The sequence below is a fragment of the Triturus cristatus genome, chromosome 6, assembly GCF_964204655.1.
Source record: "Triturus cristatus chromosome 6, aTriCri1.1, whole genome shotgun sequence".
NCBI classification, from domain to species: Eukaryota; Metazoa; Chordata; class Amphibia; order Caudata; family Salamandridae; genus Triturus; species Triturus cristatus.
In genome coordinates, this window is record NC_140589.1 from 1,770,831,961 (window position 1) to 1,770,857,718 (window position 25,758).

Below are 25,758 nucleotides of genomic sequence, written 5' to 3' on the forward strand. Positions count from 1 at the left end.
AAACTTTTCAATAAGAATATATATATATATATATATATATATATATATATATATATATATATATATATATATATATATATACACACAAGATTTTCCCACATACCCCTTTCAGCATAGCCAAGACTAAAAATCAGCAGACTGGGCTACACTTGGTCTACAGGCGGGCCTCGCAGTATTTATTTCACCCACTCCAGTAGCCAACATAACTTTGTACAACCTTGTTGAGTATATCTCCACGTCTTCATATCACCACCGAGGCAACTGGCTCTTTAATATAGAAGTTATTGAGACCTGACTTACAGCTGTAAAGAGCACTGCCTACGACATCCTCTCCCGCAATACCCCGGGCCACTTCAATTATGAGATTTTTCGGATGCAGTGTTTTCCACATAATTATGGATTTGCTTCATAGTTCAACATCTTCTGCATCATTTTTAGATTTTAGTGAAGAAAAATGTTTCTAGTTTATACAGATAAAAAGTTACTAAAAACGCTGCAACATGTGCTGGCCGTTTGCTGGATTGTGGCAGACCAGCTTTCAGGTACTGATTATTGTATTTAGGTGTTGAACGGATTAATATTATAGGTGAAATATTTGACCAGTGTTAATATGTAAAAAAAATATATAAAAACAGACAAAATAGTGAAGTAATATTGCCACAAAATATGATGCATTACTCCACATAGTTTGCCTTTTTTTGCTGCATAACTTAGTTACTGTGCCACATAATTTGGTATACTCTGCTGATGCTTGATTCCGGTGGCCCCGTCTATACCACAAATTCACTAACCACCACCTACCTCCTAGTCACACTTTAGGAACAGTGCGCAGCTTTCAAGTTCACATCCTTTGACAGTTAGGTCTTTTTCATTGGGATGCCTCCCCGCCACATGGATCCTTGCTATTAACATTATTAAAATGTGAACTGACCCAAACTTGTGCTTTACTTTCAACATCACATGCATGCAAACACACAAAAACAAGTTACTTACCTTCGGTAATTCTTTTTCTGGTGGATACTCTCGCTAACTGCTGATTCTTCACCTTTACAGTATCCCTCAGGGACAAGACTGGATCCGGCTAGCTTTCAGCAATGCTGCTGCGTGCAAGCAGGTGGCACCGTCTAGTTCTGCTCCGGGTTTACATCGCTCAGGAAATGACAGAGCAGAGATGCATTTGGAGGCACCATTGTATGCTGTAGTGGTAAGGACGACTGGTGCGGTCTGTATGCCAATCCTTTTGAATACCCCTAAATGTCCAAACCTGGTGAGAGAACAGCATAGCAGCGGTCAGCTGTCCCAGAGAGCAAGTCATAGCTCTACTAAGTTTGAATCGCTCAAGAGACAAAATCAGCTTTTCACCGAAGAGGCGAGAGCCATCAAAGGACATTTCCATGAGTGCAGCTTGTACATCTCCTGAAAACATGTAGAACGTATTCGTGAGGTGGCACCGCACAACGCTAGTGCCAATTCCCTTTATTAAACAATCAGTAGTGTTCAGGCCAGCACAATTAACATATTTGGCAGCATCCTGACAGTCTGTGCCAGAGAACATCTAAAGTCTCTTTGGACCGCTGGCAAGATCTCATTGGCTTTGTCCTACAGGTCATGCGCATGGCAGCATAACAAGCAAGCCACATTAGCTTTTCTCAGTGCCAAACTGGCTAAAGAGAGCATTAATTTCACAAAACCCTCAGTTTGTTTGGATTCTCCATCTGGAGTTTTTCGGGGAGGGGGTAGGGGGAAATCGGTATCAACTTTGTTAGTAAATGCCTGTTTAATTCCCTGGAGAAAGTGAGGATCTCCTGGTACAAGCCTATGATGCCTGACCATCTGTCTATTTACTGGCAGACAGGAACATGGTTTGGACCACGTCGCCAAATTGTCTGTAAGGGCCATGTTGAAAGGAAACAGGGCTCAGACATATTGGGCCCTGGGTGCCAGGTTTCTGTAAATACATTAGTTTTGGTTTCAACAGAGGACAACTGTAACTTCAGTTCTTCAGCTGCTCTCAGAAGGTGGCTCAGGTGGCAAATCCATCCCCGTATCCATGGAGGTATCAAGCCCACTGGTTTTTTGCAAGTCTGTGAAATATTTTCATTGGTATAATGAGACAGGACATTACCATCATCACCTCTTCTGGTGATCCTTGGTCAGAACCACAGCCAAAAGGAGAATAGGGCCTATCTTGGCGTGACTGCCCGAGTACACGACGTGGTGCAGAATCAGGTTGCATGACAACTGGTTGCGCTTTTGTTATTTAGAGGGAAAACATTGGTTGAGATTGGACTGAGTTGGTACTGAACCCAAAAATGGTCCCATATGGTCACTTGGTGCCTGGGTAAGTCACGCCAGCAGAAACCCAACTGGAGATCCATGTGGATTCTTGGGCCAGAAGGCACGACAAAGGGAGACAGTAAAGCATCAGACCTCTGCAGAATGGCCTCTTTGAAGGTTTGTGGCGTGGGAAGTTTGGAGCGCATCAGGATCAATTCATGGAAATCAGCTTCATTATCAGGGAACCCGGAGGAGAATGACTATTATTATGACACCATTGGACAAGGAGTGGCGGTATGGGAACGCATTCTGCTTTGCTTTTTTGTAATTTCTTTTTGATTTTGACTTACAGGAACGCCTTAGTCGTGACATGATCTGCCAATGTGACCGGGTCCACGCTCGCAAGCTGGAGCGGCGGGAAATCTTCAATTTCTGCTGGTGCGCAGCAAAAAGCAGCTTCGCCTCCTGATCACAGATCACTTTAGAATGCATATGGTAAGAGCACACTGGTTGCAAGACTGTGAATCGTGGACGAACCCAGACACTAGAGACACACCTGGAGCAGGTTTGTGGCCGACAACCGGTTCCTATAGTAAGAGAATGTTGTGAAGCCTAAAGTTTCAGGAGGTACATCTTGTCCTAGCACACTGATTTTCTCATTTTTAATAAAACCAAAAGCCAGACGAAAGTAGACAGAGCTCTGGATCCACTTCCAAAGGCGCAGAGAGGAGGAACCGAGCATCACTGTGCAGTTGTGTTGGGTAGATAGGGCTCTGCCCCTACATTTCTGGGACAGTTTGAACCTGCCATGGAGCTGCACTGCACCACCAAGCCGTGTGTAAGAGCACTGCTGAAATGTTTCCAGATCCAGTCTGGCACCTAGGAAATAAAAGGTGAGGAATCTGCGATTAGAAGTAGACATCAGAGCACAGCTCATCAAGACACACAAGAAGCTTTAGGAGGCCGCCTGCCCAGATAGTACAGTTTTTTAGGATGAAGGAGGTGCTATCAGGCATTAGCTTTCCTCAGTGAGAGATCACTGAGCTGGGTGCATTTTCTTTTATGAAAATCAATACGCCTGGCCTCGCTGTCCAAGCGTGTGGACAAACCCTCACTTTCCTGGCAGCTGCCATCGCCACCACATATTGAGCTGGAGGGCTCCCAGAGAAAAAGCTCAGCTGAATTATTATTTAAGTAAGAGTCCCTGTACTGTAAAGATTGTGCCATCTTTGGCGGCCTTGGACTTGTTGTCGAGATGCGTGTAGATTTCAAGTTACAGTGAAGAATCTTCAAGTCTACCCAAGGAGTTAGGGGCTTCTCTCTGGAGCAAAGATGTTTGTGGGTTTTCACACACGCACGGATCGAGTTGGTAAACAAATCAAAAATATCTTGAAGCTATAAATCTGATAAAATAAAAAATATGACAAGAGGAAGCGTTTCTCACATAAAGGGATGGCTAGGTCAATGTGAAAAAATACAACATTTTAACACACCCTCACAGCCCTTCTTTTTTTCAACCGACTTTAAGGATATCAAAAATGTACATAATTGAAAATAAAATGGTACTAATATTTTAATACAGCAAAGATGTTAAACGAACAAACAGCAGGATCTAGAGATGCATAACAATGGCGGGATCTTGACTGAAGCAAGTTGCTCTTTTGACTTTCAGGACATGTCCACCTTTCTTTTAGCTTTTCAGTGCAGTAGCCCTCTGCTCATTTAAGGGAAGTTTACCTGTCAGTCAGGCAAGGCATCTGTCTGGAGTTGGAGATATCTAGTGTCTGCACTAAAGGAGCTCCTCAAATTATAAAATGATATCATTTAAAGCAGGCAGTCCCTTCGCTTGGATACACCATATGTCTAGAGCTGGCTGGAAAAGCAAAGCAATTATTTGCAGGGTTTTAGTAGGTTGGTGAAAAAGGCAAACTAGAAAATGAAGTTGTGGCGAACTGATCATGTGAACGGTTCTTTTTCGATTTGGTTTAAAACAAATTTAAGATACGAAGATGTGATTAGGACGTCGCTCACTGTCAGACAAGACAAACATTGACTATGACCTGGGAGCCTGCCAGCCTAAGTGTGCAAGAGTTGGAGAGGTGCGGCGCAACGGCCAGAGCGGCTGACTCCTGAGCACAGGGGCTCATAGTTCGATCCCCGAGGTCAGCTCAGCTCAGCACCATGTGACTCTGTGCAATAGCTCATTTAATTTCCCCGACGCCCCCAGCGCCTTGAAACCTTAAGGGGTGATATATTCGCACTTTACAAATATGGATGATTATTATTATACAATTGGGTCTTAAAGCAGTCTCAGACCCCGATTTTTTTTATTTTTTATTAAACAGCATTGCTTCCTTTCAGCACGGGGCTTAGGAGCTTGGCCTGGTGTTGATAAAGAAGGAATTAAATTCAGTCTATGACTAGAGGTGTGCAGAATCCATGTGATCTGCTTTCGTGTAATTATGAGAAATTTCAGGAAAATGATGCAAAATTACGCAAAATGCTCCTCAGTCATTTTAGCACTATATTTTTGTGTGAAATGCGTCCTTGTGTAAATTTTTATGGTTAGAGCACATTTCACACTAAAAAAAAGGCACGAAAAACAAAATTGCTACAAACAGCAACCCGCTATATTTTTACAGAACACGGCGATGTAATTACAAGACTGGCATAATAGCGTAATTTTGCATATAAAAACATGACGCGAAATTCCGAAAATTAAGCAAATTACACCACCATAATTAAAATTTGCCCTGCCCTATCCATAAGGAGTGAGCAGAGTGTAAATCAAGTCATGTTTGTTTGTCAAACACTAAAAGTTATAGAGGCCGCAATGTAGAAGTCTGAACTGGGGTGGTGGAGTGAGCTAAAGGACGATGATGGATTAAACCCAGATCAGTTGACTGGGGGTGAGTGCTTGCAATGTTCAACACTCCGTCCATCATCCCCTTTGGTTTTAGCAATGTAGAAGGCGCATCGTTTGTAGGAAGCGCTATTCGAACGTCAAACAGGTGTTCAATATTCTAAGTGCACAAACAGAAGAGCTATAGGTGTTTTTTTTTTTCTGAATTTGATAATTGTTACTGGAAATATTGTATGTTAAATTACTAAGCATCTATTTAGGCTTGTGTACTATAAAACTGATGATAATAAATATATATATATATATATATATATATATATATATATATATATATATATATATATATATATATATATATATATATATATATATATATATATATATATATTTTAAGTAGAGTAACTAATTTTAAGTGTATTTGAGACCACTGCTAGCTTTGGAAGATCTTATTTAGTCACTTGCGGCAAAAACTTGCCAGTGAAAACTTGCTAGGTCTGCAGAAATCCGCTTGCTTGCCACGCCCTTCCTGCCGTCAAGTTTAATGCACTCTTACTTTTTCACGGAAAGAGCCACCGTCTGGTGTGTCCTCCTTTGACATGGATGCAAATATACATCCCCAGAATGAAGCAAAACAGCAAATGTAAGATGATTTTCAAATTATATAAAATAGATATCCTAGCAATCAAGTGTACTATATTTTGTTCCTATTTAATGTTAGTATGTTACATCACACATAAGCAAATGCCTTGGTGCCTTTTTGATCCAAAAAGCTAAATTAAAAAAAGAAATAATAAAAAAGCCCTCCTGTATTAATTTGTGTGTTTAAGTGTATGCATCACACTGGTTCCTCTAGCAGTAACATTACTAGTTAAGGAAAAATGCATGTAAATCAAGAAATGCAGTGCTTCTTTTGCTTTCTTGCTTGTTCTCGAGGACTAGGGCGGGATTGCCTGGTACACTGCTGAGCCTGGAATCATGCCGGGTGGTAATAGCGGCATGTTGGGAGCAGAATAGAAACTCGGATGACACTTTGCGGCCCACTGGAGGGTTTCTAAAATTGTGGAGAAAAGAACTGTTGCAGTCAAGGTATCCACCGGAGGATAAAAGGCACTAGTTGCACTACAAGCCCCATGATGCTTTATTTCTAATGATACTCACGTGTGAGGTAACATTTGTAATTGTTGCAGAGAATGGAGGCTTGTAACACTGAGACTGCGCAGCACAGCCTATGAGGAAGGGACGAGAGGTCCTGAAACGCGTCAGGCAGATTACACGCGAAGTGAAATACCGAGTTCCTGCAAATAAATGGACTGGTTGTCAACCAACGTGGAGTGCGTCTTCAATTACAGGGCAAAGTTGGTTAAGTGTTAAACGCGGCGGTCCGGCTGCGGAAGACTGCACCGCCCCTGAAAATGCCTGGGGGCTGCTGAGCCTGGAATCATGCCAGTTCTCGAGGACTAGGGCGGGATTGCCTGGTACACAGGCGTGTTCCCCTGCTCGGAGGGCCTGACTGCGTGTATATCTGGTATCCTGGCTTTGTATTTTGGCCCTGGCGTCACTCTGACAGAGATCGCGAAGGCCTACGCCTGTCCTTGAAAATGAGAGATCCTGGACCGGTCCTGTGACCTAGAGGTGTGCAACATGCCTGCTGTTATTAACAGAGACCTACTGTCACGTGTTCAGGACGTAGAAAGTTGGTGACAGCATACCGAGGTTGAAAGGATCAATGGTGTGACCAGACCTTTTTATATGGGTCCATCGGGTTGCTTCTGCTTTCATGTGCTTGTGCAGACCCCTGTGCTGACATCCAGAGTGCGCGTTAAGCGCGGTTGTGTGTGTGTCCAGTGTATCACATGCCTGGGGTTTTTTGGTTTTGGACACCATACTTTGCCTGTAATAGCACAAGATGAAGGTTGAGGACTGTGCTGCCAGACAGTGGAGGTGCATTGCCTACATTTCTGCAGTTGGAAGGAGGACACCCAGAGGCATAATGAAACTTGAGAGGACACCTTGCAAAGTACTTGGAGGGCCCCTTATGCACCCGGTCAGGAGCGCCCAGGCCAGGGGCCCTCTGCCCTTGCACAGAGCTGGAGGAGGCCCCCTGGAGCTCGCTCCTCTCCCCCCCACCATGGGGGCAGTGGGGGCTAATGTTACGCCACTGAAAACACCCAGAACCTGAAGTTCGGGGAGTAGCGACAGGGCTCCTTCAGATATTCTACAAACCCAGTGGACTAGCAAGGAGCTGCTGCATAGCTCCCCCCATGGTAGGGGAGAGAGATCGGACTGCAGACTGTTGGAAAAAGGTGCGGAAGTCTCTATTTGAGGCCTCCCTTTTCTCTATTCTTGAGCAATCCTTCAATTGGGCTGATGAGAGCTAGGTATAGCAGTCCCAGTTCAGCTGTGGGTGCTCCAGGGTGGCGACATCCCCAGGTCTACATGCTGTGTGGCATCTCACTCTAGACAAAGGCTGTGCCTGGAGAACAGCCTGGGTAAGACCATTTAAACTAGTTCTGCACTTGGAGACAATAGATCCACATGCCCCGTCTGGAAGTTGCATAGGACAGCGAGATCCAAGGTATCCATCTCTGTTCTAGTTCCAATTTCTCTTTGACCAAGAAAGGTAGTGCTTCTCAGAGTACTCGGAGAACTGCTGTGTAACCAAAGGCCTGGGCGAGGCTGCAACTGAAGAATTACTAATGGTGCATCAAGGCTGCATCTGCGGAACAGTTGGCCCGGATGTGGGCTATAAATGAAGATTGAGGATTAACCCTGCAAATACCTACATTGCTTTAGGACTGGCAATCGCTGAGCTACGGACTGCACCTGTTGTGGCTGGGACCATGACCATTCAGGCTGCTGAGGCTGGTCCCTGGACCAACCAAATGGGACCCGGCACAGCAACCACAAGAAGACAGCTGAGCGGATGCGTTGCCAAATGTAGCACATACTTAGTCCGGCAGACTGCAACAGAGACCTGTTGGTTCACAGTGGATTTCCACAAGCCTGTGGGAACCATTCAAAGTACAAGGCGGCAGCCAAAAGGACCAGTGAGACTCTACCAGTGAACAGTAAAAGAGACCAAGAGTGTCTTTGGAGCTGGGGGTGATTGAGAGCGCACCTTCTTGGAATTCACTACTACTCCTAATCGCACTTGGAGCAAGTGGGACCCATTATCCTAAGAGCGCCCTTGGAGGGGACTGTGATGGAGAGGGGCTGGTCCAGCACCTGCGGAAAAGGGCACCCAGAGACACTAATTAAATAGGCTACCCCACACTACCTCCCTGAGAAGCCTGTGACTGGGCCAATTACAACCCCTTCCATCCTTGAGTCTCAGGGCAGTGAGGGCGAGCAGTTTCCAGAGCCATAGAAGGATGGGTCCGGGACATCAGTGACAAATTACTTCAACCCCCACTGTTCAGGCCTAGTAGCCTATGTCTGCCTGCTGGTCCCTTGAAAAGTCAAATAAACAAACACTAATGCATATATTTACAAGCAGGTCAGAAAGCAGTGACTTGTGAACATCGAAAACAGCCACTCAAGCTCTTTTTTTGAATTTTCTTTCACAACATTAGTTTTTACAATATTTGAAGTCTAGGGCTGTAACAGGTGGCCAATGAGAGAAGATGGCACGTATAGGACTTCAAACAAGAGCGCAGTCAAAATGACTTCTGTAATCAGGGTCACTGCTATAGCCTTTCCAAGTCTCTGTCCTATCAAGATACTGACTAATGCTTGCATACGGTAGGCCTTTTCATTACTCATAAACATACCAGACACCATTCAAACTCTTCAGTAGGCTTTAGAGACAGATACAGGCCCACCTGAAGATGAAGACTGGCAGACTGCACTTATGGCTCCTTGTTAGACTGTTATATCATTCATGTCACTCAACTTTAATATTTGCACCGATTTTACTTCACAGGGCAGCGACTTTGGAGCATGCGCACAGACTGCTGTCCTGCAGATCTCCAATGCCAGGAGGAAGAAGGAGAGATTCCCTCACAAAAGTCTGGAGCTGCAGGATCAGCTCGGTTTATTTGGCAAGTAGCAGAGAGGGTTATCGTGGAGGTTCTAGAGTGTCATGTCACTCATCCCCCAAATAGCAATATATGGAGCACATGGATACACACAAAATACCAAAAGATATGGGGGAAATTGATCCAACATCAAGTCTTTTAGGGTGGATGAGGCTCGTGTCTGTAAAAATTACTTGGTGGAAGCACATTCATGACTTGTCACTTGCCAAAATCTTCTGCAATGGTTATGAGAAAGAACTGAAAACTGAAAGGGCCTCTGTTCATCAGTGGTATGTACATTATAAGCCCCCTGCACCCCACATGGGTTCAGCCACCTAACCATGAATTCTGAATCACACATTCCTTCAGCGCCCTCCCCCAACAAAATGGTCTCAGCTCCACCTTAACTACAGCTAAGCAGAGCGAGGAAACAAAGGCGTAAGAACTTAACTCCCTACTCATCAATCATGGATCCCTGAACAAAAACTGCAGAATATCCTTGACCTAATTTCAGAAATGGCAGCAGACTCCTTCACCAGGTGAACCAGGCTCAGCAACGCGGATGCACCCATCTATCATGAAGCCACCACTCCAAATACGGCACATTCTGCGGAAACTCGCGGGGCAGTCCAGTGCCGCCCCTCTCCTGCTTCCTACCCCAGTGTGTAGATTTGCTCACATGAAAACCTTCATGCTTGGGAAAACTACATTTATTGAGCATAGAACCAGCATTTGCTTGTTTATTCTAAATGTGCACACCTATATACCTTTAAGAATCGGGTCCATAATATTGTGACTTTGACCTTGGAGAGTTCATCTAGTTGTAAAACTTAAATGTCAAGACAAATAATATAGTGCTAAGTACATTCTTATAATTATGGCAACCAAGGGAACTGAGGGACAGCAAGATACATTGATCTGCCAAAGAATTACACAGCGTAGTCAAGTGAAAAGGTCAGGCGGAGCAGTGTCGTTTCCTCACCTGACAACCTATGCACTGAACTACAAGTGCAATCCGGGTTCATTTAAAGTAACATTTTGTGAAATGGGCTGAACGCTCAGAAGTACATTTGTCAAAGCAATTCTCAAGATACTTCACCCGAATCTAAACTAAGAAAGGGAGCAATGGCGCAATTAGGAAAATTAAATATACTGAACTCTGCCAAAGATCAAACATGTGGCATGATGAAAGATGTGCATTATCTAGAGTCCCACCATGAGCAGAACACTCGCCTATGCACATCCTATTGATATAGCCTTTGCATTCACAGAATCCGATCGCTGACATGTGTGACGGTATTACAAAACTACTCAAATGAGAACGCTGCCATAACACGGCACCTCACTGCATGGCACTAAATGAGGCAGCGGGTTGATTTTACCAGATAAGTATATTTCTGAAGCATTTTATCCCTTGGAAGAGTAGGGATTTAAAAAATTTAACACCCCTGCTTGAACAAAGATCGTTCCGTCTGAAGAGAAGAGCTCCTACATCAGACCACTTCCCAAAAGAGACTAAACTTGCGCCTTTAACCCTAATAGACTAGTAAACAATTTCCCTTTGGCCTGTTTATGGGTAGATAAGATGATAGAGAGCGGTCTTTGCCCAACTCTAACTTCACTGGAAAAAATACCTGCTTCTCAGGATCTACAACTGGATTCCGACCAAGAAGAGACAAAATCAGCCCCAATATCCATCTGGAAGAACCTAACATTTACAGTTGATAAAAAACAGTCATAGCAGCTTTCCTTTCAGTGAACTTATGAGCTTCCGGCATGGTCCAACACTAAACATTCCTCCGTGAGACAAGAAAGATTTGGCATTTATGGAAACACTCTGAAATGGATGGATAGCCTCTTACCTCAAAGACAGACAATGCCTGGTACCCTAGCTCCCCCACACCTTCACATTCGCTCCCCCACACCTCATACTGCAGTATCCAACAGGGATCAGTCATCCCTTTTTTCTATTCAATGTCTACCTGCTCCATTTAGCACATCTGATCGAATTCTTCAATGTTACATGCTACATTTAAGCAGACAAGACACAGATCATTCAAAAAAATGGAACACTCAGAGCAACTTTGCTCCTTGAGATTCCATGAATGCCTCTGTGCCGTTTTCTTATGGATGAGGACTAGCAAACTGAACCGGTACAATATAAAAATGGAGCGCATGACATGTGGACCAAGGCATGTCCTCCTCCTCACACCTACGTGGCCCAAGAAACTTGAAGCCCTACCAGCAACATCAAGGGACGTGAAGACTTTCAGAGGGAGAATGAATTCAAACTTTTGACTGATCACATGTTAATCAATTCATAATTAGCACCCTTTGCACGATGAGAATGCAGAAGCTTATCCTCCCCTATCTTATATGCCATCAGAAGCTAAGTCATTCCCACACTTGGTATTCCGAAGATTGACTACGCTAGTAGTCTATACCTTGGTGTACACTTTCTTGATAAGAAATGTACAATGGATTCAGTATACAGCTGCAAGACTACAACTTCACCAACAACCAATGGAGCACAAGAAGCCAGACATGCTGGTCCTCTAATAGCTATCCATAGCTAGTTGATCAATGTTAAAGGCACTTTGCATTGTTCACAAAATGGCTCAGGGGAAAAGCCCACTGCCGGAACAATTGAGGGGACACCCCCAAACAGGGCACTATGTTCCAAATAAGCTTCAAACACAGTCAGACCACCTTACAAAAGAAAACTACTGGCGCATCTGCCTTCTCGGACAAGGCTGGTGGAATCTGAAACTCACTGCTGGTCATTAGATGGAATATGCAGGAATACCTGAAAATTATAAAAGATATAACAACATGGCTGTTGCAAAGATAACTTCCCAGACTGCTGGAATATGGGTAATTAAAGCCAACAAATTGTCACTGGATAAGGGTACCATAACCGAATATTCATACGGTTTAACAACCACCATACCAAGAATGTCGACATCGCCATTACCACCTGAACTGGAGAAATAACTGTTCTCAAAAGTTTTCACTTGCATGCCTACCCTTTAAATTATCCCACAGAAAAGTGGACATGTCCCCCACCACCCAAATCAGTAAATACAGAACAGATATTTTTAGACAGACCTAGTCGAGCCTCAAATCTACTTGCGTATTTGCTGTACATTGAATATTTTAAAATGAACATGGTTTCCAGTTTCTCTCTCTGTGTAGCCAAAGTTAACAAGCATTGGCATAGCCACTAGGTCTCGCCTTTGGGACCTTATAAGTATTTAGTTATGCAGCACAATATCCTTGGTGCAACAACATCAACTGTTGCATGGCTAAACACTTATAAGGTCCCAAAGGCGAGATATATTGGCTATGCCAATGCTTGTTTTTCTGGAGAGGGTCATTTTTACAACTTCTGCTCTGTGCACATTGCTTAGGGCTACACGAGTTTAAAAACTGAAAACTGGAACATCCCATAAACACAGACGCAGCACTGCAGTTTTGAATAGAACCAAGGTGCACAGAATAATGTAAATGGTGGTGCGCATGAACATAGAAAACCGACAGCGATGCACAAAGGGGTCTTAAGCGCAATACGATCTGGGGTAACTACATTTCTTTCTACTTGGCCCATAGCGCAGTAGAAAACAAATTCATGCATCCACTTAATTTACGTGATTGTTATAAGCTAGCGACATCACCTGCACGTCCATTCTTTGCAGAGATATCACGCGCATGTAATGTGGTGTTATGTTGGGCTACGTGTTTTAACACATAATCCACTCGTGATACGGGCCGTGGGCTGTGTCAAGGACGCGAGTCCGAACATATCCGGGTTGCTTTCCTGTCTGATGAAATTAGGCAGCTCCTTACGCGGGGTGACCGCGGTCAGTCAGTAGCATTTGTCATAGCAGCAGTGTCTGACTGATGCAAGCCTGCGGGAGCTTTGCATGGAGGAAAAAGGGGGCGGTAGTAGGTGGGGTTGGTGAGGATAAGGGGGCGGGAGAAAGTGCTCAGAGCCTCCCACAAGAGCGGACTTGTTTGTCTCCTTCCTTTCTGCTACATGCTGTAGCTACAGTCCCCGGGGTCAAGCGTTGATCCCTCACCGGTGTCGGAATGGCCAATTGTAACAATAAACAAACAGATTGTGCAGCCTCCAGATGCACAAAAAGTGTGTGACTGCGAGCCCCCTTCGCCAGCACCTTAATGGAAGTAATTAATGAAGATAAAATTATACAGTGGAAGCTGTGACCCCCAAAGTGTGTTTTGGTGCCAGTGTGCATAAAGGCAGAAACCCCTAATACTTGTGAAAAGATCTGAGATTGAGGTTGTGTGAAGAGTCGGGTTTTCAGATGCATACAAATTAAAAGAGATAGTCCATAAATCCGGGGTGTAGGAGGAATTGGGAAAGGCGGGCTGGGGGCGGCAGTCAAGGAATTCCAGGGCTTGGCAGCCAGGAATAAGGAAGAAACGTCCTCCCATTCGTGTTCTCCAAATGCAGGAGCGCACAGAAGATTAGAGAGCTTATATAAAGCTGTTCTCAGAAGACTGTGACGTGAGGTGTGCTGAGAAAAGATGCTAGCCCCAACTTGTGAACAGAAGTGACGAATACAGAGGCTCTTCGAGGTGGAACTGGCCCCAGGGAACCAATGAAGAGACACCAAGTTAGAGGTACTGACTAGCAAGCAGCAAGTTCAAAAATCCAGCTGTCTATATAAAAGCACTTGCCCGCTCCTCGCGGGAAGCCTTGCGCCAGCTCCTGGGGTCGAGCGGTGGCTGCGCGCCCCGCGGCGGATTCCTCAGCACTGCCGCTGGGCCCTTCAGCCCGTCTGGGAACAGTTCTAAACTCCGACGGGGGGAGGGAGGAAAAGCGAAAGCACGCCGCCATGCACGCGTACGGACAAACAAATGCGCGTGCGTGTGTGTGCACATCCCTACGCTAATTAAAGTAAACAAAGATGGCATCGGGCTGTCTACATGCGCGTGCATTTTTTTGTCCGTACGCGTGCATGTTTAGCTTTGTGAATGGCGAGAGCAGCCATCTTTGTCCATCTGTACGCAAGTGCATTCAGCTTTGGCAGAATTGATCGCAAAAGGCCCTCGCATGGCGAGGGCAGCACATGCGCACTGCTAACGCCAGGCGAGACCTAAAAAGGTGTCCTTCAGTATTTGTAAACTTAATCCTAGCTGTTTTAAGGTTTTATTTTGTGGTATCTTCAAAATGTATTGTTCTTCATGTTCTTGGTGTCCTGGAGAAAGGAGCAGAGCTGGACTGCATCTTTACAAGGCCCCTTCCTGTGGCTAGTGGAGGCTCCATCTGTAATTTCAAACATGTCTTTGTTTTCTCTAGTGTAGTACAATACAGGAGTATTCATTAGCATTAGAGCACGTCACATTCCATCAGATGTGTTTTCTGTTTTACACTGGATATTGTGATGTATTATATGCTTCTCACTGACAGTGCGATTCTTCTGTTCGAAAACCTCTATAACATGCTGGTTTTGGAATGTTTCCCAGAAGCTTTTCCTTTTACTTACAGGGCAGTGTCTATGTTGTTCTGCTTCTGCTGCAATACTGGAGAGATTTTCTTTGTCTTTTAAACTGAGCAGTGCCTGTGACAAGCAGACTCAATTTCTCCTTGCGTTCTAGCACAATGCAAAATAATGCATCTGGTGATTACTTAACTACATTAGGGCTCAGTCTATATTAGTCGGAGATAATTTCCATTTATTTGCATTTTGAGATTTATTAACATTTTGACTGAACTAGCTATTTTTGCCTTATGTAATGATTTCAAATTCTAAATTAGCCTTCATAGTTTTCGACTTGGAACCTGTTTGGTGCAAGTAGGATTTGATTCAATTAATCTTTCTCTCTATTCCGGGGTCATCGTACAAGGCCCAAGATCCCCAAAAATGATTAAACAGCACCAATAGTTTTGTAGAGCAATGAGCGCCAACATTGACAACACCCTTCCGACTATCTTGAAAGGCGCTTCAGCTCCCTTGGTATGGGTATGAAGAACAGCAATACACTAGAATCCATCACAATGCCAACAACATGTTTTACTGAAACAATGATGCATGTTTCTGTCTAAGTTGCTATTATCATCTTCCGAAATGGTGAATTCCTCACAGGGAATTTCCAGGCAGATTACACTTTGCTGAAATATCCTGTAGTCAATTTAGCAAAGCAGACACAGGCCAGTGGGATGGAAGGCAACATGAGAGGTCTGCCGCACCGCTTAGCACAGCACCCTAAATGCTATTATCAGCACAGGCAGGGAGAGCAGACAGGGTGAGGCAGCAGGCTTCTTGACAGCCCAGCAGGAAAAGTAAGGGAAGCACCCATTCGACGCTTCCATAAGAAAAGGCCTCTGGATGCACTACAATGGATGGAGGGAGCTTGGATGTTTAATTTCATTTTAGTGGTTCAACATTCGCACAGACCGATGGGCATTCAAAGCAATTGTATTTACAAACAGTGGTTTATGGAGTTATTACATTATTTAGACATTTTATTATGTATTAGATGGTATGCATACCTGGCGAGCACACGATCATTCGGGAATGTATACAGGTGCTGAGCACATGCGAGTCTAGCCAAACCTCGGGCCTAGAGGAACTCCTAAAAACCCTAGGGCTTCAGCTTCTTGCGGTATTCAAGAAGTATCAAGGAGGCTCTTATGTGTAGCAACAGGTCGTCCACGCTTTAGGACCAATAAAGGAGAAAGCACAACCGCCGGATCTGGTTTTCTGTACGCCCGGGATGTGTGCAAACAGGAGTCAGAACGAGCAGAGGTGTCTGGATGGTTTGCAAAAGCAGATGAGATTGTTGAGGTGTGCTGACACTGTGCTATGTAGTGCTTTGAAAGTGTGGGTGAGGAGCTTGAAATGTGCTGTGTGTATGGGGAGCCAGTGGAGCTCTTTAAGGTGTTCGAGTGATTATAGTGAGGCAGGGAAGGTTGAGAGCAATTTTGGCCACAAAGTTCTGAATGGCATGCAGTATTCTGGTAATTTTTTGTTGATCCCTGCATAGGGTGTATAAACCAGCTTGCTTGTGACGAAGGTGTGCACGGGGATGGCCCAGATGCTGATTGGGACCCATTTGAAAATCTTCCTCTGTATCTTCAGGGTATGGAAGCACGAGGCAGTGATGGTGTGGACTTAGGAGGTCACATTGAGTTTGCTGTTGATAACGTTACCAAGGTTCTTTTCGTTAACATTCCTAGCCCTATTGGCTACAAGGTGGAGTCCCACGGTGAAGTGCAATTCCAGAAGACCACAATTTCGGTCTTGTAAGTGTTCACCTTGAACTTTCACATAAATAAATTACCCATGCTTCATTCTGCCTCAGTGCTGGAAAGAGAGGTAAACCTAACCCGCCCAGCCTACAGAATTGACATGAAAAAGGACGCAAACATTAAGCAGCCGAATTGTTCCGAACAAGAGCATTAGATAGCATTACGAAAAGGATTCAGAGTTTCTTTCTTTTCTAACAAACTTTGATAGTGTAATTCTACATGATTGTAACACGGTCTAGTGACAAGCTATGTTCAGAGCTCTACTCACAAATTTCAGAAAGCTATTTATACTTGTGTGTGTGTGAGAACGGCAGGACACTGCAATGGATCACTAAAAACGTGATACCTAGAAGCATTTCAGTACATTTTTACCCACTCAAAATACTTCCTCTGTGAAAGAAAGTGGGAGCCATGAAGTGGCATCTTTAAGCAAATGTTTTAAAGGGGAAACAGCCTTTACCACGAAGCATTTTCCACGCATTACGTTTACAACGATACACTTACCTCGTAAACGTCTTCACAACGCGCAATGCTTCAACGACCATCTTCACCACGCAAGCAACGTCATCACGGAACAACGTCATCCTAATCCGAAAAAAAGCATCAGTCCGTTTTCAGTGTCGGCGGAGACCTGCGGAAAAAGGAAAAAAAAAAAAAGAAGAACTGGGGCTTGGGGGGGTTTCCCCCCCCAAAAAAAGAAAAAGCGGAGTAAAGATAAAATCGAGGTAACGGCAAAGCGTGGAAAACACATTCCGTTGTAACGCATGCGTGGTAAAGGCATGCGTTGCAACGGAATGCGTAGTAACGACATATATTCGTTTTAAAGTGTCTCCTGCACAACAAACACTTCCATTCCTGCTGCATTCTCAGTCAGAAGCTCACACTGTACAAGGAATGAAACAAGGAGCAGGCTTCAGGTACCCAGAAAGCCAACAGAATCAAATCAAATACAATATACTGCATTTTTCCTCATAAGGAGTAAAAAAAAAATCTTTTTTAAAAACATGTTTTATATATCTCTCTCTCTCTCAGTGTTGCCAACTCCAACTTCCACACGGGCGATGAAGAAAAAGCACGAACTCCTCTTTTGGGTATGGCGAGATTTTAATGCTCACATTGTAGTCTTACGCGTTTCGACTGACACAGCAGCCTTGATCATATATATATCTGCTGTAATCATCAGGAAAAGAGTATGTGTGGGTAGTTTGAAGCAGGGCATTATATTAATCATAGTTCTACGGTGCCCATGCAGCTTCTTGTCATAATGAAACAGAGTTTCCAGCCCTAGGCTTTCAGCTACATAATAGAGCATTCTGGGACTTGTAGTATTGGTTTAGTTCAATAAAAAGATAATGTGAAAACAATGATTTGTAAAAAGAAAGCCTAGAACTGGGCAGGAGTCACCACTGTGAAATTGTGTCATATGGTAATCTAATTGTGCAAGGTCGTGCACAACAACTATCCACTTATAGTATTGCCTTTACATTCTAATACTTTCCGTTGAATATCAGTTGTTATCACACATGTAATACAATGTGTTGAATTACAATGAGGCCTTTCCAAAACATTTTTGTGCTAACAATTGATATAAACATGTACACACTGATACTTGCAATTTTATAAATATATTTTTCTTTCTGGTCTCTGTACCTTACGATGTGGGGCGTGGGACTAGACAAGGGTGTCCAATTTCCTCTTTATTATTTGCCATCGCAATAGAGCCCCTAGACTGCTGAGCTCGCGCTGGTGAGTTTCACTGTGGGTTAGGGGTCTGAGGGTAATCCCATTTTGAGGAATTGTATGCCAACGGCATGCTACTCTTTCGCCGGGATGTTGGAGTGGACTTGCAGGGTGCAATAGACTTATTTGAGTGTCTTGGGGATGTTTCTGGCCAGCACGTTGACTGGCAGAAATCCCATGTGTTTCCACTGAGTGGGGATGCCGACCCTCCTCAGAAGAAGCGCCGACTCGCCTGGAGCCCGACTAGCCTTAAGCATTTAGGAGTTAAACTATACCATAACCAGCAAGAGCTACTGGATGGTAATGTTGGGGCAGCTGTTGGGAGTCCTGCGAACTAGTAGAAACTGTATGACAACATTGCCATTATCTGTGGCTGGAAAAATAGTGGTGGCTAGGATGGCGGATATTGCTTTTTCTTCTCCACGCTGCCGCTGTTAATGCCTCGTCGGCTATTCAGGGAACTGGAAATTCTGCTGTTGGAGCTGATCTGAGGAACAGGCAGCCATAGGGTGCGCCAACTACATTGCAGAGGGTGGGCTAGCTGCACCTGACCTTGAGTCTTGTAACTTAGCGGCACAGCTGCAGTATTTATACCAGTGGGTTTACAGTAGGATGAATCCAGATGAGGGTGCAGTTCGCTCGCTGCTTGACTTGCAGAATTTTATTGCACGTCTTCTTCGTTCCCTAGCAGCGGCTAACTGCAGCCTCGCAGGAGCTCCTAGCAGAACAGCAGTGCTGGGGACTTTGCCTGCAGCGGACTCATGTCCCAGTGCCTTATTTCGCCCTATCTGCTACTTAAGTGGATAAAGATGGTGGCTCCCGTGGGGGTGGAGGGGGGGGGTATGGCTTAAGAATGGGTTGTCTATGGAGTTAGACGTGTGGGTGATTTATACCTGGATGGAATATCGCACTTGTTTGAAGATTTGCTCAAGAGCTTGGTATTCCCGTTGGTCAATTCTTGTTGCACGGAGCAGTGATCGCCACAATTAGAAATCACTGGGGTAACGGACGCACTGAACCAGTAATACATCAAGTGTGTCAGCTGCTCTGTACTATGATGGGCCATGTAAAAGGGGTCGCATACTATACGTGCTAGCATTATTACTCCCCTCTCTGATCTGAAAGTGAAACAGGAGACGGACCTAGAACTCCAGATTGGGAGAGGATCTTGGTGCTTATTCCCGCTGTCTTGCGAAATGCCAAGTTGAAATGAATTAATTTTTACATCTGCACAGAGCTTACCTTACACCTTGCAGGATCAGCCGGTTCTATGTGATTGATGCTGTGAAATGTCCAAGATGTGGGGAGTTGGGGGCAGAATTGTTCCATATGATATGGTCCTGCCTGTCCTTAGCGGGGGTACTGGGAAGCAGTAATGGGCTGTTTAAATGAAATACCTTTATGGGAGATCCCTTGTACACCATTGGCCTGCCTCCTTGGGGGCTGGGGGGGATACCCTCGCCCCAGAAAGAGGAAAATCACTACTAGATTTACTGACTTGGCATTGATTCTGGCAAAACGAATTGACAATGCACTGGAAGTCTGCGTATGGCCTTCGAATGACTAGATGGTGAAAAAAAAAAAAGGTTAAATGGACGGAGCTAGGGAGTGCCATGTTGTTTCAAGAGTTGAAGAGAGGGCTGGGAGTGATCGAAAGGGCTAGAGCACTGATACTTAAAGTAGGGCCCAGGGGGCGCTTGTTGCCCGCTTGACCTTTACATGCGGCCCCCTGGTGAACAGCAGAACGAGCTGCTGCTTAGTTGAGGAGCACTAACATTCAGAAAAAAATGTTAAATAAACGTGCAAGCATTTATTAACCTGAAAATAAATGCTTGCCCATTTATTTAACATTTTTTTAGACCTCACTTACACAATCCCGACTCACCCAGACTCCCCCCACCACCCTGCTGGCATCCGTGCAGCCCTCGGTCACACCACAGACCAGACTTTGTGGCCCCTGGGCAATTGTTTGCGAGTACCCATGGGCTTGAGCATGAGAACACCTTGTGGATTGCTTGTTGGCCCCAGATGACAGATACGCCAAATAACTCCCCGATATCTCAGGAGAATCTGGAGGGTTGTAGTAACTGACCTTGCATGGTTCATCTTGGGTGGGATTTGGAACTACTGTGGTGGACTTTGAGGATGCTGGCCATTATGGCCTACAGGAATTGGTAGCTTGACAAGGGGTAGCTATAGGTGGGGGAGTAAGTTGTTGTTGATTGCTATGTGGAAGCTGCAGTGGTCTAATGGGATACATTTTACACTCCGATTGTATTCATCGTATGTACTTACTTGCTAGCCAATTTAAATCTATTATATGTATTTGCTTCTTTGTCATTTTTAACCTAATATAGGTTTTGACTTGCTCGTCATTTTTAACCTATTCATTATATGTACCTGCTCTGCTCGCTTGTCAATTTTATTTACATGCTTGGCATTCTTAATCTATTTTTATGTGTTACCTCAGTGCATTATTCACTCTCCGTAGCATATCCCTGCAGCTTTTGTTTTATGCTTTTTATTATTGTCAAAAAGATAATAATAATACTGGTCTTTGGTTGACCCCCCCGCGCCCCCCCCCCTTTTTTTTTTTTAAATGTCAGGCGAAAAGGGTATTCAACCTTTACAATGTAAGCTTTGTTCTGCAAAAGCAGCTCCGTCCCCTTCATAAGGAAAATAACTGGAGAACAAGCAAGCTTTCCACAAGGCTAGGATTAGCACTGAAAAGGCACGTCCTCCCAAGCCGTGTCTTCCTAGCCAGGGGCAACTGGTTGAAGGCCTTTGTGATGACATAGCACCCTCGGTGAGAGGTTGTGAAGTTTTCAATGTAAGACTTGTACAGAGGCCATGGGAAGGTGTAGGGCACCTGGAGGTGCATCACAGCGTTGGACATCTGAAAGAGGTGAGAGAGACTTCGACTGATTAATGTCTTAATGTACCCAGTCCATGCAAGAAGGGACGCTAAACAAAATGGGTGGAGACTTTGCCTGGCATAAAGACCCTGATGGAGGACAGTCTATCTAGCAGGTTAAAAGGTCACACCTGTGGATATATTGCTTACTAGTGGTACATGCTCATCTTTCTGAAGGGGGACGTATACATCGTTTAGGTGTGATTAGAGTATTGGCGCCCTGTTTATTTCAGTGTATGTTCTGATTAACCCCAGGCTGGAACTTGCCTGAAAATAGTCTGACTGTGACAACTTCGCCCAATGTCCCTGTGCCTAGGATTGTAAATGTGTGACCTGTGATGCACCTGTATAATTCAAAAGAAGTAAATCCCCACTTAATGTATGGGATTTTGCATCGTCTCGCAACACTCGATAAACTGAAGAGCTTAGCTCTACTCACATAAGTTTGTGCTAAGTAACCAACAATTATTTATTAAGCATTCAATAACACCTGGGGATGATAGGGTGAGACAAACAGGAGGATTGAGGAAAGCTGAGAGAAGTAGAAGAACAGAAGAAAGGTGAGACAAGTGGGAGCACTGATGAAAGAAGAGAGAATTAAAAGAATAGAAGGTGAGACAAGCAGTAGGACTGAGGAAAGGTGAGAGAAGCAGAAGAATGTGAGAAAGGTGAGAAGAGAAAAAGTAGGATTGAGGAAAGGTGAGACAAGCAGGAGAACTTAGGAAAGATGGGAGAAGTAGAAGAATAGACGAAAGGGGAGGAAAGTGGGCTTGAGAAAAGGTGAAGCGAAGAGTGAACACGGCAGTGTGGTGAGTGATGGTGGTGAAGCAAATGGTAAGGTCTGAAAGAGGCGGGGGCAATATGTTGAGACATGGAGAAGAGGTGTGGTGAGACTCAGAAAAGTGTGGGGAAGACGGTGTGGTGAAGCATGGAGGAAAACTGTGGACAACCTAGTTTGTCGAGATCAGAGGCGCAACTAGAGCCAAATTTCGGGGGGTGGGGGGGTAAGAAAAAATGTCGGGGGGGGGGCTGAATCTTTTAAGCCATAGGCAGAGTGGAGCTGCAGGGGCTCTTAGAAGGGGTGAAACAACAGCGAGGCCTCATTAACATGCAAATGGTCTTTTAAAGACCTGTGAAGTGCTCGGGTGCGGCTGTGTGCGCGGGGGAAGCTCTCTCATCCCGGGCTGGCTCAAGCGACGGGGGGGGGGGGGGGCTGAAGCCCTGTGAGTCCAATGGGTGTTGCGCGCCTGGTCGAGATAATGTGTGGTGGGTATATTGGTGTGAAGAGGGACGAAAGATAAGAGTGGTGAGGTTTGGAGGAAAGTTGTAGGGAGGGCAGCGCACTGAGGTTTGGGGAACAAGGCGGGTTGAGAGGTGTGGAAGGACCTTTAAGGACAGAATGGGATCAAGGCCCACCACCGGCACATCCACGGTGAAATGACCTTTGTGCGAGTGCCAGGCAAACACCGAAAACAAACATCCCTCTTACGGCCCCGGATCGGATTCGCATTTCCACTGATTGTGAGAACCCGTAGACTGCTTTCTAACACCTTAGCGTGCTGAAACTGGCAGGCACACAGGGCTGTGTTTATCCTCAAAGCCATTCCTGGGGTGGGGGCTGTGTCTCCGTTACTGCTTGTAGGTTCGTCGTGGTGGTGACGTGTGGGTGTCACTTAGAAATGAACTCCGTGCAGAGCAGCGAAGTGCTGAAGTTTCTGTTTTTAAACTAAGCTGCCCTGGCCGTGGGAGGACGTCCCAGCCCCGCATGTTGTGCCGTGCGCTGCAGAGCGGGCCCTGCTGTTCAAGGGCTGGTCATGCCAGGGCGCCCCCACTAACAGCTCGAGACAGCCGGGTGATGCCGCAATCTCACGCCATCCCCGAGGCGGGCAGCCGTGGGGGGAGGAACTGACTTGTAGAGGTGCCGCGAGACATGCATTCCAAAGGCTCCTCTTCATATCCTACCCCCACGGCATGATCTCTTGTCTGACCAATGTTAATTCTTTACGGTATATCTGCATATTTTACATTTTATAATGCGTCGCTCTTTCACGTGGCCTAACGGATAGAGCGGTCGAGTCTCCTGTGATTCTGTGCACATCACTTAATCTCCCTATGCCTAACAAAATGTATGTCCCGTCTGTAACGCAAGGGGTGCTCATGTAACGCGCTCTGATACCTTCGGGTCACGTTTGCGCTATATAACACAAAAAACAATGGGAAGACTTTATAATCTACGAGCAACTAATATAAAAAATATATCAAAATAATATTTACAACATACTAATCTACCTCACACAATATATCAAAAATATTAACAGCAACATTTTCCTCAAAAACTGAGCGAAGGCGAGAGCCAAAACAGTATAAAATTAGTTCCCGTATCTATGGGTCTGTTATGCCGGAGGGTATCACAAGGACGTATCCATTTTTTTCTTTTATTGTACTTTGTATAACATGCCTTTTAAATGTTCTATGTTGTCATGGTTTTAATTAACCACACAATACAAAAAAAAAAAAATATCTTCTCTAGTTCCCATAGAAGGAAAGGCTGAAAATCCTCCCTGGTGTGTTCTTTCGCGCGGTTCCTCCGGCACACACAGGCGGTAGGACTCACTCTTCCCTTTATCCGCGTCCTTAAGGTACGGGCTGTACTTTAACGGACAAGAGCGGTGCTCAAAGACCGTGGCCCTTTTGCGGCGGCATTTCATAAAAACAATTACCCGCTTGGGCTGGCGACACATCTTGACGGATGGCCTGATTGAAATGCGATTATAATGCACGCCTCTGAGCACAACTGCATCTGGGAGCAGCGAGTTAAAGGCAGCAGCCTTAGCCGAAGAAGAAGGCCTGCCTCTTTTGGGGGAAGGAAAACGGGTTTAACGCCTTGGAAAGGGTTTGAATCGTTAACAATATTTGTGGAGGGGGCAGGGGCGCCCAGACTGACTGACAGACAGCGGGGCACTTTGGGGGGACAAGCCATGGTCAGGTGTGGCTGCCCTCATCGCTTCCGGCGCTCCCGGAAGTGTTTAAGGAAAGTGATGGGAAGGTGACAGCTATGCCCTCTGGCATATGGACGATCTTAGAGCACGTGGCCAGCCTGTAGCATCCCACTGCGCATGGTGAAGGGTATGAAGACAGAGGGGCTACTCCATGTAAGGGAGGTGAAGAGCGACCTGAAGGAATGAGATGAAAGCTGCAGACTCGCCCACGCAGAGAACAGAACACTAACACCGGAAGGAAGCGACCCCGATGTTGTTTCTGGCTGCTCGTGCCTTGATATCGGAACAGCACTTCCCCTCTTGGTATGGTGGAAGTGGGGGAGCTCAGCTGCCAATGAGTGGACTATCTCTGGGCGTCAGCAGACAACTGAGCAGGGACCAGATACTCTTGAACGAGCACCACTATACTGCAGTCATCCTGGCCCGTAGCCAGTATGGCAAAATGCCACTGATGCCCATGGACAGAACTGCTGACGCCCTGGCAGAGGATCTGCAGCTCACAAGGCAGAAAGAAGGCAGCCAGGGGAGCAACAGATAAACTGGGCACCCTTCTTAATACCGTCACAGCAATGCACGACTCGCTGGAGACTAAAATTCATGCAGTGGCAAATTCATATGGACCTTTTGAGAGAGGACTAGGCCAAGCTGGCTGAAAGAGCGACTCAAAATGAAGGTATGCCCCTCAAGTCTCACCCACAGGCCTCCAATATGGAAAAACAGATCCGCGGTGTTTCCTTGAAGGGCAGGAAGAAGATGATGAGGGAAAGTCCACACGGAGTAACATCCGAACAGTGGGGATGCTTGAGGGAGTTGAGGGACAAGACACACCGGTCTACATAGAGCAGTGCCTATGTAAGTAAGGTTGATCCTCCACGACACGTAGAGTTTTTTTTTTTTTAATGAAAGGGCCCACCAGTGCAATGACCCCCACCGGGTGCATCACTAGGCCGATTGTGGTGTAACTGCTGCAATACTCTGTCCCACCAGGCTAAAGATCGTCTGAGAAAAAAGTAATTCTTCTTCACTGACACTGCAGAGGCCCTGGTGTAGATCACACATGACTTAGCCTAACCCCCAAAAATCGGTGAACAATGGAAATAAAGGAGGAGCAAGAACCAAAGTCTGCAGAGGCCTGGACATAGTCAACACTCCCAAACTGTCTCTACGCCCACAGAGCAGAAGCCACAGAAGAGGCCCTAGGGGCTGTGGTGGCTCTCAGCCCAGTCCTGCAATCAAGTCACCTGAAGTAGCTGTGGCTACAGATCAAGATAACTCTGCCAACTCACTTATGAGCGCCGAAGAGGGTGACCTGCCAACAGTTACTCCCACAAAAATAAAGGAAATATGGTCCGATCCCAGGCTGAGCAATAGAACAGACTATGTAGGCTCTGAAATGTATGACTGCCTGACTGACAGAGCAGAAATGTTTGTAACGTATTTAATACAGCAGGAGGTTATCGCCGCTATGGGTGGGGGCAGGTAACCCAATGGTATCAGTGAGATTAGGGATTACGAAAAGTCCTATTTGGGTGCGGACTGGATTCCTTCGGGGGAGACAGGGACTGTGGGTCCCTCCGGCAGCTGGCTGTATTGTGTGACATTGCATCTCACACAGTAGTTGGATTTGGGTAGGGCAGGGGCAGTCTGGAGCCTGGCCCAGGGCTGGGGTTCAC

The 25,758-nt window shown here is 45.5% G+C and overlaps 1 protein-coding gene across 1 annotated transcript in view; it reads right to left on the reverse strand.

Moving 5' to 3' along the window:
- The window catches only part of EXTL3 (exostosin like glycosyltransferase 3), a 215,703-nt gene that overhangs the window by 152,379 nt on the left and 37,566 nt on the right, over positions 1-25,758 (reverse strand). The window lies entirely within an intron of this gene.